General features: G+C 37.1%; 1 protein-coding gene across 2 annotated transcripts in view; it reads left to right on the top strand.

Moving 5' to 3' along the window:
• The first annotated feature begins 2,285 nt into the window (after positions 1-2,285).
• The window catches only part of LOC127437404 (talin-2-like), a 229,738-nt gene continuing 218,338 nt past the window's right edge, over positions 2,286-13,685 (top strand). Inside the window, exon 1 of one of the 2 annotated variants that reach the window (XM_051692258.1) lies at positions 2,286-2,353. The gene's annotated coding sequence lies outside the window, so the exon portion shown is untranslated. Of the gene's footprint in view, positions 2,354-2,856; positions 2,964-13,685 lie in introns of those variants that run through there. The other variant, XM_051692259.1, reaches the window with a different exon arrangement.

Here is a 13,685-nt window from a genome sequence, read left to right as displayed (position 1 = left end):
CCATGACAACACTATCAGTTACAGCCACAGTCTGTAAAGACTTACAATGTGTTCGGTCACATTCTAAATTACTGTAAAGAGGAACAGAAATCAAATAGCTTGTGCTTGACTATAAAAACTACAGGAGAAGGACTCAATTCATACAAAAGCAATATCTCAGGCTGGTCATTGTGATAAAGGTCACATGGTATAAAAGATAGACTGCAGACAGACATTCTTGAAGTCTTCATGGACTGCTGCCCTATAAATGTTTGATGGCAGTTCTCTGAGACCCAATAACAAAAGTAACCAGAGAATTTTTCTGAAATAAATAAATCAATGACTCGTAGTCCATTTTTTTCCCCTCTGAAATGGTAAAAACAACATTCAAATTAGATGGATGAAGGCATACATTGTGATGAAAGCAATTTTTGCATACCCATGTGTGAGTACATTGCCAGAGACTGGCATATCTACTATCAGGCCTACTCTTATGTCTACGCGAATATGCTTTTGTTTGAAAACGCATGGATTTTTCTGCGATTATGCCTCTCATCCACACTGGGATGGTGTTTTCTTACACTTAAATAAGTAGACATTTATTACAGCGTTCTTTGAAAATCAGTGACATAAGTAATTCGAAAACGCATTAGTGTGGACGTGGCCTCAGTAATGTTGCCCTTATATGAAGACGTACTGAGGTGATACCATGGTACACTGATGGTATCAAATGTAATACCGTGGTACTATAGTATAGGTAGTGATAAAATTATTTATATTGGCCAGACAGATTAATTGGCCAATATTTTGCCGTTTTGAAATTATTGGCATCTGTCAAAAAAATTTGCCAATTGGACGATTAACAGAAGGGGTTATTCTGCTCTGTGTCAGTTCCATTTTATTCCGTTTTATTTTTAGTGATATTGAGTAAGTACAGTGTAAAGTAGGTGTTCCTTTAAATTTAGTGATTACATTTGCTATCAATTTATTATATGTATATCACCATTAATCAGCATTATTCTGTGCTCTCTAGCTCTTTGTATCGGCATCACTATACTGCGTATATATATATATATATATATATATATATATATATATATATATATATATATATATATATATATAAACACACAAAACAAAAAAAATCAGTCGACCACTAATACCATTGTTCTAAATTAATACCATAGTATCTATGTGGTACTCCAAGGTACGTCAAAGAATACCATGGTACTGGGGTGGTTTCAGATGTCAGGGCCGTTTCTGAGCATACAGGGTCCCTAAGCAAAATCCTACTGGGAGCCCCCTGCAAACACTCCCCCTCTTTATCATTACATCCCCCCCCCACGGGGGGCCCCCTATGTATGTCTTACTGAGCCATAACGGATACCTGAGTCTTACTTGCAGCTTTCAGTATATTAAAAAAAGTGAGAAAAAAAAAATGACCTTGCATTGTGGAACCCCCTGGTTGCTTGGGGGCCCTAAGTGGCCGCTTATACCGCTTATAGCTAGAAATGGCCCTGTCAGATGTAATACCATGGTAATTTGATATATAGTAGTGATTAACCGATTTATATCGACCTGGCAGATTAATTGGCCAATATTTATCCATTTTGAAATTATTGCTCAAAACCTGCCAATTGGACGTTTAACAGAAGTGGTAATTCTGCTGTCTGTCAGTTCTGAAATCTACAAACAGCAAATGTAAATAGTTAGTGCACTTTACTTGTATTCAACTTCTTTATTGATTCTGAGTTAATGTAATGTAAAATAGTAGGTAATTTTAGCTCATTTTATTGTATCTGCAGTATACCCTATTAGTATCATCCATTAAAAAACCATGTAAAATCAACCCATAAATAGCATGGTGATACCAAATGTAGGCTACTATGGTATTTATTTGGTACTCCAAGGTACGCCAAATAATACCATATACATATGGTATTACTATATATATATATATATATATATATATATATATATATATATATATATATATAAGCAAGTTACTGCCATTGCCTAACAGACGTGTGTAAGTTACATGTATATCTGGGTTTGTTTATGATTATTACCATGTTTTCACATTTAAAAGTGGACAGAAATACAAGTTGAGAGGTCATGAAATTGACCCAAGCTGCATGCCCAGCTACTCAGTCAGTCAAATGACTGGGTGGGTAACTGAGAGTACGAAATTACACATCGTTTATTAGTCGCATTTCAAACCAATTACTTATCTCCACAAACTAATATTGCCTCGATGGGGGACGTAGTACTAAGAGGGGCGGGGCATCGCGTTTCAGAGGCAGGACCACAGCTCAGCTCGCGTTGCCTCTGATCAACTCATCTATCGCGGACGAGAGAGCGTGCTGCTTTTCAGGTAGGAATTCGCGATTTTTCACCCTCACTTCTTGTTCGCAAATGACCCGTTTTCAAAACTACTTAACGACGGCATCGTATGTGTAGTTCCTGTTTCGCCTGGAGTTCAAGGTGCCTTGGTGTTGATTTATGGTGGACATGTTATGATGGAGCCGAATGAATGGGCGGTGTTGTGTTGAGTCTCGTGCGGCGTGATGTTTGATTTCTGAAATCTGTCATTGCATTGATTGAATCCTCCGTGCATGTTTGTGGATTGAACGTGCATTATGTTTAAAGCGCAATAAATGTCATTATCCAATTTTGCTTCTTGATGTTTTTAAATGTCTCATCCTTAAGGAGGATTTTAGCTACTTTGTCCGAACTGGAGTTGCATGCCACAGTTTTACATTTTCTGGAAATATTGCTGGAAGTCACGCTGTTTTTAGGTTGCATGAGGTCGCATTGACATCGAGGAATACGAGGAACGGGGTCGCGTAGCCTCCCTCTCCCAAATGTTGGATGGATGGATTTCTTTGGGAAATTAAACCGCCCATTTACATGCATAGTGTCAACGCAAGCTGATTGCAAATGACTGAGATAAGGGCGAAATCTGACGCCGCCATATTTTAATGGTATGTACGATAGCCTTTATCTATATATCTCTACATATCATCTGAATGCACATACTCCAGATGTGGCCTTCAAACCATTGCATAGAATGCAATTAAACAGTATCATCTTTAGAGGACGTAGATATACAATACAATTTTATATATGAGCTCAAAATGTCTTAAAGCTTTAATTTTGTATCAAGTACACCGCCCTTGGCAACTGGTAAATTAATTGCACATGGCTCCCTTATATTTATCTGCCCAAAAGTAACTTGATCGCAGCATCATCATAACATTCTAACAAACTAACATTAATCTTCAGAATGGAAACGATGCAATTTACTAATATAACTCAATTCTCCTAGGAAACTGAATAGGGAACATTTTTATCCAGAATTAAGCATTGAGCCCCTAATACAAATTGCATTCGTCCCTAAAACATAATCCAGCAATATTTATTTTAGAGTTGCATGCACAAGTGAATATTTATATTTCAGCGACGACATTCAGACAGCAATATTCACGGGCATTTGCACTTCAACAGCAGTCTTCTCGACAGTTAATGGCCTTAAAGGGAATATTTTCTCTGGTAGTCGGATGCAAATGGATAGGAATGCAATTATCCATATGTAAATTATTATTATTATTTATTTTATTAAGAAATCTGTTTTCCTCCACACCCCTTTGAATCTGAAGCTGAATATATACAGCTCTGGAAAAAATGAAGAGACCACTGCAAAATTATTCGTTTCTCTGGATTTACTATTTATAGGTATGTGTTTGAGTAAAATGAACATTCTTGTTTTATTCTATAAACTACTGACAACATTTCTCCCAAATTCCAAATAAAGATATTATCATTTAGAGCATTTATTTGCAGAAAATGACAACTGGTCAAAATAACAAAAAAGATGCAGTGTTTTCAGACCTCGAATAATGCAAAGAAAACAAGTACATATTCATTTTTAAACAACACAATACTAATGGAACTTAGGAAGAGTTCAGAAATCAATATTTGGTGGAATAACCCTGATTTTCAATCACAGCTTACATTTATCTTGGCATGCTCTCTACCAGTCTTTCACATTGCTGTTGGGTGACTTTATGCCACTCCTGGCACAAAACTTCAAGCAGCTGTGCTTTGTTTGATGGCTTGTGGTCATCCATCTTCCTCTTGTTCACATTCCAGAGTTTTTCAATGGGGTTCAGGTCTGGAGATTGGGCTGGCCATGATAGGGTCTTGATCCGGTGGTCCTTCATCCACACCTTGATTGACCTGGCTGTGTGGCATGGAGCATTTTCCTGCTAAAAAAAACCAATCCTCAGATTTGGGGAAAATTGTCAGAGCAGAAGAAAGCAAGTTTTCTTCCAGGATAACCTTGTACGTGGCTTGATTCATGCGTCCTTCACAAAGACGATTCTGCCCGATTTCAGCCTTGCTGAAGCACCCCCAGGTCATCACTGTAAAATAGAAAATATTTCAGCTCAGTAGGTCCTTAAAATGCAAGCAGATGGTGATCAAGACTTTTGATGCTCCAAAAATCACAGACAGTCAGCATAAACATCGTCCATACGACTCCAATGGTTAAATTAATGTCTTCTAAAGCATTATGATTGCTTTTTGTGCAAAAAATATCAAAATTTAAGTACTTTTTAACTATAAACCATCACTTCCTGTTAACAGCCATATACGCATTCACGAGAGTGCTGCGCTCACGCGTGAACATGCAAATGCAATTACGTCACACGTGTATACCGCTGCAGACTGGAAGCAAAATATAGTTAAAAAGTACTTGGATAATGATCGTTTTCACACCAAAAGCAAATGTGTCGCTTTAGAAGACATTAATTTATCCACTGGAGTCTTATGGATGACGTTTATGCTTTCTTTTCGAAGCTTCAAAATCAAAAGTCGGATCACCATCCACTTGCATTGTTCTAATTATCTTCAAATTGGTTCTGCTGAAGAAAGGAAGTCATACTCATCTGGGATGGCATGAGGGGGAACAAATGATGAGAGAATTTTCATTTTTGGGTGAACTATCCATTTAAGGACATGCAAAACAATTTTTTTTTTTTTTTTTTTTGTTCCACGGAAATATAACAGCATACTGGTTTGACAAGACATGGGACTGGGAGTGAGTAAAAAATTACTATATAAAGTTCTTTCAAAATACACACCACACTTGTCTGATCTATAAAAAACTAACTAAAAACTAAGAGGCTTTTAGTTCTCTGACTTGACTTTATTCAAGGGGAAGGAAGCATGTTTTGGTGATGAAAGGGCACGGTGGGAATTAAAATTTATGATTAAAAGACAGAGAGCTCACTGGCAAAGGTTATTGCTCATTATGTGTATTGATTATGCTGTTCTTCTGTTTTCAGTTTGGTGTTCCAAAAATGCTAGTCAGCATCAACCGTGTCTTTATAAACCTCTTAAAATTACACGTGAATACATGGCTGCAGTGAACGTGTGATTGTGTATGAAGACGTATACTTTGGTGGATTATGAGATTTGAAAATTGGGTTAAAGGGAAACCTTTACCCAAAAATGAAAATTCTCTCAAAATTGACTCACCATCATGACATGCCAGATGTGAATGACTTTCTTTTTTCTGCTGAACACATACAAAGATTTCTAGAAGAATATCTCAGCTCTGGAGGTCCATACAATGCAAGTAAATGGTGACCAAAACTTTGAATATCCAAAAAGCACATAAAGGCCACATTAAAGTAATTCATACAATTCCAGCAAGTGAATGGTGGCCAGGTCTTTTGAAGCTCCAAAAGGGAGATAAGTCAGCATAAAGGTAATCCATAAGACTCCAGTGGTTTAATCAATGTCTTCTGAAGGAATCCAGTTGGTTTTGGGTGAGAACACACCAAAATATAACTCCTTTTTCACTACACATCTTGTCATTGCAGGCATGATCATGATTTCAACCTCGATTACACTTCCAAGCGCTTGACACATGCGCAGAGCACTAGATGGCGTAATAACCCTTTAATTTGCCAAGAGTGACCTATGATATGAATCATGATATGATTAAAATTATAGTTGGTCATGCTTCATTTGGCTTAAATTTAGTCTTAAAGGTGAGGGGTGTAATTTAACATGATCACACAGTAAATTGACACTCTGCTGCCGAATGTTTCAGTAATAATCAACCCCATTCTGCTGAGTTACTGACAAGTGGCGATCAGACATTTTAGCATCAATTCAATTGTGTTTACTAGGGATGTCCCGATACCATTTATTTTTGAAAACGAGTCAGTCAAATGAAAATAGCATAATCCAAAATACAACATTGGAGTTATTTTTGTCAAATAAATTGCTGCATAACAGAACATCACAGATGTGAGATTTTGCTTCAATATAATACAGTTAGCCTACCATTGATTTATTAGTAGTAGTAGAAGTATTGCAGTAAATATTACTTAACTATACAGTAGTGATATGTTTCTATTATACTTTTTCCATTTAAATTGAGCTTTTATTTTGTCAGAAGCTTATATTTTGAAGTGTTTCTGTGTTGTATTGATGGAAGCTTCTCACTTCCGGAAAAGCAGGTTGCTACATGACCCAATATGATTATTAAACTGCAAAAGGCTGCTGTTTTATATTAAATAAATGTAAAGTCTGTATGTGTCTCACGCTTCAAAGTGAATTAGCGCTCTTCTAGCTGTCATCTTCAAACAGTGTGCGCAGTGCTCATGATGGTGCTTGCCTGTTTAACTAAGGTGCTCACATTTGAAGAGCACAGCACGTGCAAACTTTATATATTAGGGGTGCACCGATCCGATACCTGGACTGGTATCGGCTCCAATACTGACGTTTTTAAATGGATCGGATATTGGTCCAACGAGTCCGATCCAAATCCAATACTGTGTGTTAGTCATGTTCCTTACTGTCAAGCTCCAAAAATGACATAAAAGAACCATAAAAACACCATTAAGTAGTTCATATGACTCGTGCATTTTATTCAAAGCCACTTGAAGATGTGCGATAGCTCTGTGAATCACAAAAGGCTGTGTTTTATAAGTAAATGTATCAAATGCACACACAGTGTTAATGCTTTAGTGAATGGCGCTGCTCTGTTGACACGTGGCTATTTTTAGCCTTCACGTGGTGAGCAATATTTAAGCGTTACTCACGAACAATATCTCAGTTGTAGGTGCTCAGTAGTTCGGTTCACTTATAACATGCATTTAGAACAGCGTCGGAGGTGCATTTTACTAGAATCTGAATAGGAAGCGAATTAAACTACAATGAACTTGCCTACAAACAGACAAATACAGGATTTCAGATATCGGAATCGGATCGGAAGAGAAAAAGTGGTATTGGTGCATCCCTAGTATATTTATCTCATTAAATTGCTTTGCATCACCAGATGGAATTAAAAAGGTTTTCCCAAACCCTCCCCCTTCAGCCATTGGTCGTCAAACAGATAATCCCACCTCAAACACATGCCATTGGTTGAGCCAAAGTTATTATGTGGGGCTAGTCAGAAAAATCATACATTTTTATTTAAAGCCTGCAATGACAAGATGTACAGTGAAAAAGGAGTTACATTCTGGTTGGTTCTCAATAAAAATGTATTAAATTGTTTCACAAGTCATGGATTAAACCACTGGAGTCTTATGGATTACTTTAATGTGGCCTTTATGTGCTTTTTGGATCTTCAAAGTTTTGGTCACCATTTACTTGCATTGTATGGACAGACAGAGCTGAAATATTATTCTAAAAATCTTAATTTGTGCTCTGCAGATTAAGAAAGTCATACACATCTGGGATGGCATGATGATGAGTAAATGATGAGAGAATTTTCAGTTTGGGGTGAGCTATTCCTTTAAGCATGTTAAGAATAGTTGTTTTCAGATCATCAAGAAAATACAGCTAACACCTTCTTTCCTCTGGCCGTCTATCCCGTATGTGAGTTTATAATTAGCTCTCCCACTAGTGTAACAATCTGGGCTGAAGCTCTTGCTTGCCAACGTTGGATAAAATCTACACCACCAATGACACTACACACAAACAGATGACAAAACAAGAATAAAAGCGAAATGGGAAGAAACCTATATATCAAGTCCCTTTCACTAAATGTCCATTCAGGTCTGGACAGAATATCTTTTAGGGATTCAACTCAAACCCAGGGACACAGTAGGTCTTGATGATCCAAGAAGAACATTAAGAGAAACATTTTGGAAAGGATGCCGCAATTTCTTAGCGCTTATACAAGAGGATCAGGATCTCCCACAAGTTAAAGCAGCTGTGTTTGTTTCATTTGTGAACATGATTCTTCCCTTTGGTGAGCCCTTGCTTTTAATTATGGTCAATTCAGTGTGATGGTTCAATTAATGTAGTGGGCATGCTTCAAGATAGAGACCAGGGCAATGCTTGAAATTATTTGGAACTTGGAGGACTGTTGCATAAAAGTGCATACCGTAAACATTTCCGCTTTATCTGACAAAAAAATTCTGCAATGCCCCATCACTCATATATCAATCAGTTGAAACTTTTAAGACTCCAAATGCAGCTTTCAAGCTGCCATAAAACCTGTTGGAGCAACCAACACCATTGTACAGTAGACTTCTGTAAAGCCAGTGTGAGGTAATATGATCGGGCAATTAATGTGTCATATCATCTTACTCTCTCATTGTACTGTACATCCCTCCCTATGTATTTGCACCGAGAGAGTGTAATAAAAGTCATGCCTTCTGAATGTTTTTTGTGCACATTGAGCTGGATCACAAGCCTGCTGTTAAGGAGGCCATTATCAAAATGGCTTTGGATTATGGATTATTAAATTAATGCAGGATGGACTTCAAAGACATTAGTCATTAATCCTACAGTTCATACATAATCTTTGTTTAAACATTGGCCCTTAACACTTACTTGGTTTACAAATTTTAAACCATGACTTGCATTGCGCACAAATAACTAATATTAGCATTATATTCATGCTGGTTAGCCAGAGGGGAACTGGCCCCCACAGTGAGCCTGGTTTCTCCCAAGGTTATTTTTCTGCATTAACCAACATCTTATGGAGTTTTGTGTTCCTTGCCACAGCCGCCTTCAGTATGCTCACAGGGGTTCTAAATACAATTCTTATATAATTATTTAATTTTTATCCACAGTTTACACTCATATTTAATCAAACTACACAATGATCAGTCTAAGACTTTATAGGTATTACAGTTTAATTTTTTATTTAAAAATTTAATGCATGATTTCCTGTAAAGCTGCTTTGAAACGATGGGTGTTGTGAAAAGCGCTATACAAATAAAAATGACTTGACTTTATGCAGGGCCATTATGACTTTTTATGGATTATTATAAGTTCTGAAAGAGCAATGATGTCCTTTAAAATTTGAATGGTTAAAAGGCAGAAGGGTTATTGTTTGGTTGTTGTATTAAGTTGGCTAATCTGACTATACCCTTTTTAAGCCTATGCTTATACTCTTATATAGGCCTATATGTTACTTACACATTAATTAAGAGCTGATTATGTCTTATCCTGAAGTAATGTCATATGGTTCAGTATAATGAGGGACTTCCCCAGGATAAAAATCAATAATTTATTCATTAAGTCATAGGTTTAGGCTTATTCTGTCATCATTTACTCATAGCCCATGTTTGACTTAATTATTGTGTGTTTTGTGGCATGCAAAGCTATCAGATGGCTTAAGAAGACTTGAGATATAGTGCACAACTCATAGGGGTACAACGTGGCTAAAGGCCCCATGCCAGCAGCTATATCACCCTGTAGCTCAAGACCGGTTGCCCACTGAAGCTAAGCAGGGTTGAGCCTGGTCAGTACATGGATGGGAGACCTCCTAACGCCCCAGTGTATTGACAGGGACACTATACTGTAAAAAGGCACGGTCCTTTGGATGAGACATTAAACTGAGATCCTGACTCTCTATGATCATTAAAAATCCCAGGGCATTTCTCGTAAAGAGTAGGGGTGTAACCCCAGTGTCCTGGCCAAATTACCCCCATTGGCCCTTCTCAATCATGGCCTCCTAATAATCCCCATCCAATAATTGGCTCTATAGCTCTACTCTCTCCTCTCCACCAATAGCTGGTGAGCGTACTGGCGCACTTTGGCTGCTGTCGCATCATCCAGGTGGATGCTGCACACTGGTGGTGGTTGAGGAGAGTCCCCTGTTCACTGTGTAAAGTGCTTTGAGTGTAGTGTCAGAAAAGCACTATATAAATGTAATGTTCATTCTTTCATCCATTCACAAGTCATAGGGGTACAATGTGGTTATAGACCCCATGGGGTAAATGGCACATTTGATTTTATTTAAAATCAGAAACAAAAACTACCACAGTACTTTCCTAAACACCTGTTTGTCACTGTACTTCATAATATTCCTGATCAATGAGATAATTGTATGCAATGTCTAATGTTTGATTTTGAGTTAAATTGATCTAATATTTACTAGGGGTGTAATGGTTCGAATTTCTCATGGTTCGGTTTGTATCACGGTTTAAGGGTCATGGTTTTGGTATGGTTTAGTATTTGCTTTGTTTTATATATATATATATATATATATATATATATATATATATATTACTGCCAAATCCAAAGAAGAATCTATTTGGTAAACACTTCAACAGGTTTGCCCTTAAATAACCATCATTGTTTTTCAACAGTAACCATAGTTTAACCATGCCATTTGTAGTAAAATCATAGTAACCACAATATAAACATGGTTACTGTCATGGTTACAATATATAGTAAAATCATGGTTACTATATAGAAACTACAGTATTACTGTTATAAAACTATGGTTAATTGTATCAAAACCATGATTTCTGCTCTGAAAACCATGGTGACAGCAGTCCTGGTTACTACAATATTACTATTGTAAAACCATGGTTAATTTTTTTCAGGGTCCTTAACTAAAAAAACCAAATATTTTCTCTAATTACTAAATCAACATTTTAACTTAATACTGCACTAACACGCTACATGCATCAACATAAAGTGCACTTCAAACTCATCTCAACATATTCAATATTCGGAAGCTGTACATCACTATAGAAGGAATAACCTTGCTATTAGAATGCATACGAGAAGGGATGCTGTGATAATGCTACTTGAGTATTTTAATCATTTGTGGAAATCCCACATGAACACCCCAAACGCTTTAGTTATTGTTTCATGTCTGTCCGAATTAGCACTTAATGCCTGCTTAAAAATGGAAGGGAGTGTGTGCAGTTTCGGCTCACCTGCGGCTCTTTCCCTGGGTAATGTCGGCGTAAATTATTAATCGTGTATCAATGTATTACTATAACGTCATCTTAATGCCATTCATTAAAGCGCATTATTGTTACTCGTGATAGATTACAGCCACACAAGGAAACAGGAAGAACTTACGTGCACGTTTTAAATAAACCCTTGCGCATTATTGACATATATTACCAGTGTACATCACCTGTGTCGAGTGATGTCTGCAAACAGTGCCTGTTTTGTAAACGTCTTTTGACCATCACTGTTGTAATTGACTGCAAGAACAAAATGTTCCCAGAAAGGAGAAATGCAGGGGGCTTCTCTATCAGCGCTTCATTTCCTCCACTTGCCATTTTAACTACACACAACGCTTGCAGAACAGTGATGTCATCAAGTTGACCCACGCGAAACACAGGTGGAGCGTATCTATATACAGATCCATTAGCAGAGTATATAACGGTGCCTATCTGTTTGACGCTTTTTCTTGACCAAAACTTGTGCTCCAGATGCGTCATTAAACGTGAGGTGAACCGACTGCGGTGCCAATGCTTCCCGAACCGTGGGTGGCGAACAGTATGGTTTGGTTTTTTACCGAGAACCGTTACACCCCTAATATTTACTCATTTTTGAGACATTTGAAACGAAGTACTTGCGTGTATTTCTTATTTTCAGTTTTGTTCAAGGTGATTAAATCAAAAGTTTTCATAACTGTCCAAAAAGTTATAGGATAGTAGTTTGACCGATATGGGTTGTTTTTTAATGGCCGATATCCAGAGACCAGGGCGGCCAATAGGCCAATACAATACCGATATATCACACAATTTAATATAGTAAATAACATAAACATAAAATTGATAAAAAAAAAAATTATAAACTCTTATTTGCTCAATTTCACACAAAACTTTAACTTGTGGAAAACTTGTAAAAAAAATAATAATATTGTATTTTAAATGGTAGATAGCAGGTTCTTCTGATTTCTGTTTAGTCATCAAATTTTAGTAATTTATTTGCACATGAAGAAATTGTTAATATATTAGGAAGAAGGAAATAACAGTTCACACAGTAGTCCAGCAACCATGGATGGCATGTCCATGTTAGCAGTCAAATAAAAAAATACCGAATCAAACCAGTTGTACATAAAGTGCATAGTGAATAAGAGATTCATTATAGAACACGATGAAGTGCTTTTACTTTGAAGTTGCACTCACACGCTTGTGCGGTGCCTGTGCAATTAGCAGTCTCCTGACAGTTTAAACGGCCTGGATCGCCTGCTTGGATTGTCAATGAGTGACTGTCATGATTTGTGAATTAGAGGAACTTTTGATCCTGATCCTGAAGTTTTGATTCTGGCTAACAGAATAAACGCTTCAGAGGAAGATATTAGTTGAGCGCTTGATGGGAAGAAAACACTGGAGTTTCGTGAGGTTCGTGAATTACATCTGTTTAAATGAGATATCTGCATATTTGCAGACAGTATATAATAGAAGTTGCATTGATATTTGCCTTTTATCATTAGAAAAGAAAGTTAAAAGTTACAGGGAACTGCTGAGGAGAGACTGTTAGAATACGTACTTCAGAGGAAGATTTATGAGTGCTCCACAGGATGCTGGATCTGCTGAAGTTGTGTGAGGTTGGTTTATTACATCTGTTTAAATGAGATATCTGCATATTTGCAGACAGTATATAATAGAAGTTGCATTGATATTTGCCTTTTTATCATTAGACAAGACGTACAGGGATCTGTACAGGGAACTGTTTAGGAGAGAGAGGGAGAATGAAACAGATGAGCAATTTAACATTATGAGCTCAAATGCGTCTGCCGCGGCTCTGATATGCAGACCGTTTAAATGAGACTGTGCTGCACACCGGTCTATTATTGTAGTAACACGATGGCACATAATAACAAAACAAACTGTGACTGGTCGTTTACATGTCTCACTCACTTCACATGCAAACAGGTGAATTTCGGTGCCCTCAAGAAACAAATTGGCCAAACTGGAAAATTTATCGGCCGATGCGATAATTAAAAAAGTCAGAATATCGGACGATTTATTGCCCACAGCAGTATACAGATGTGTGTAACTTTCTTCAGCAGAACACAAATTAAGATTTTTAGAAGAATATTTCTGGTTTGTAGGTCCTAACAATGCAAGCAAACATAAAAGTAATCCATATGACTTTAGTGGTTTAATCCATGCCTTCATAAGTGTGTGGGTGAGAAACAGAACAATATTTAAGTCCTTTTTACTCTAAATCAACACTTTTACATTTGGCATGAGGTTGAGTAAATGATGGGAGAATTTTCAATTTTGGGCGAATTATCTCTTTAATATACCTCTAAACCCTGAGAAAGGTGGTGTAAAATCAACAACTACCATCAGACGTGCAATATACAGTTGTGCTCAAAAGTTTGCATACCCTGGCAGAAATTGTGAAATTTTGGCATTGATTTTGAAAATATGACTGATCATGCAAAAAAAAAAAAAAAACTGTCTTTTATT

The sequence above is a fragment of the Myxocyprinus asiaticus genome, chromosome 48 (genome assembly GCF_019703515.2).
Source record: "Myxocyprinus asiaticus isolate MX2 ecotype Aquarium Trade chromosome 48, UBuf_Myxa_2, whole genome shotgun sequence".
Taxonomy (NCBI): Eukaryota; Metazoa; Chordata; class Actinopteri; order Cypriniformes; family Catostomidae; genus Myxocyprinus; species Myxocyprinus asiaticus.
The sequence above is the reverse complement of the archived record's forward strand: the minus strand, read 5'-3'. Positions and strand labels throughout refer to the sequence as shown.